General features: G+C 44.0%; 1 protein-coding gene across 2 annotated transcripts in view; it reads left to right on the top strand.

Moving 5' to 3' along the window:
* SIRT4 (sirtuin 4) overlaps positions 1–1303 on the top strand; it is a 19288-nt gene that overhangs the window by 4210 nt on the left and 13775 nt on the right. The gene's annotated exons all lie outside the window — the stretch shown is intronic.

Genomic DNA, 1303 nt, shown 5'->3' with positions numbered 1-1303 from the left:
AAGCGATTGTCTTGCCTCAGCCTCCCAAGTAGCTGGGACTACAGGCGCCTGCCACAACACCCAGCTATTTTTTTGTTGCAGCCATCATTGCTGTTTGGCAGGCCTGGGCTGGATTTGAACCCACCAGCTCAGGTGTACGTGGCTGGCACCTTAGCCACTTGAGCCACAGATGCCAAGCCATACTTCTGGCTAATTTTTTAATTTTTTGTAGAGATGGAATCTCACTACATTGCCTAGGCTGGTCTTGCACTTCTGGCCTCAAGTGATCCTCCTGCCTTGGCCTCCCGAAGTGCTGGGATTACAGGTGTGAGCCACGGCACCTGGTGTCTTTTATCTGTAAGCCCCAGAAATCCTCATCTGAGGACAGAAATCAGTCTGCCAGTAGTAAAATTACTGGGTGCCTGTAACGTATGATGTGTATTGATTCAATACTTGGTGGTATGAAGGGGTCAAAACCAAAGTATAAACATGGTTAACTTTACATGTGGAATCTGTAATGTTGGGGGGTGCCAAAACAACAAACAGCAACTCAACACGTGATTGTGTAGTCCTTGATAAATGTGCTGTGCACATTGGGTGAAACCGATTTAATAGATATTAGAGGATGCATGCACAGGTGCAGGAAGGTCTAAAAAACTATTTGAACACAAAAACGTAGTTTGGTTTTTGAGAGCAGAGACCTTGGCTGTCTTGGTCACTGTTGTCTTAGACCTTAAGAAAAGGATTTGGGAACAAGTTGTTTGTTTTAGAGTTGGGGACATAAAACAAGAAAAGAAGAAAAGCTGATGAAAGAAAGGTGTGTTAATGAGTGGGTCATGGCTTTGAGCAGATAGGGCTCAGTACTATTAGGGACCCTCTGACTATCTGGAACATGCTTCAGAGTTGTCTCATTGAAAGTCCAGGAAGCCGAGGTATTTATCCACCATCTACCATGTCTCATTGGTTGAGAGTCCCTTGTAAGGAATTAACTGCATAACACTTTGTCTCTGCCCCTCCTGAGAAGGCTTCCATGGCCAGAAAACCTAAGCCTCAGCTTTTTGGCTTAAGTCACAGGGACTCAGGAAGCCACTTATAAGAAAGCAGGGTGCAGGTCGCCTCTAGGGTGTACAAGGGGAACATGAGCAGAACACCAACAGCATATGCTACGACTGCTGCATCTCCAGTGCCTAGACATGTAGAACAGCATAGTCTGCTATATAAACAGAACTCAGTGAATAATGTTGGAACAAATATATAACAGAATGTCATACTTGTAGGCATGGAAATAATTGTAGCTAGTTTAAAGATGTTAAAATTTTTTTTT

The sequence above is a fragment of the Otolemur garnettii genome, unplaced genomic scaffold, assembly GCF_000181295.1.
Source record: "Otolemur garnettii isolate 467f Iridium unplaced genomic scaffold, OtoGar3 scaffold00038, whole genome shotgun sequence".
Classification (NCBI taxonomy): domain Eukaryota; kingdom Metazoa; phylum Chordata; class Mammalia; order Primates; family Galagidae; genus Otolemur; species Otolemur garnettii.
The sequence above is the reverse complement of the archived record's forward strand: the minus strand, read 5'-3'. Positions and strand labels throughout refer to the sequence as shown.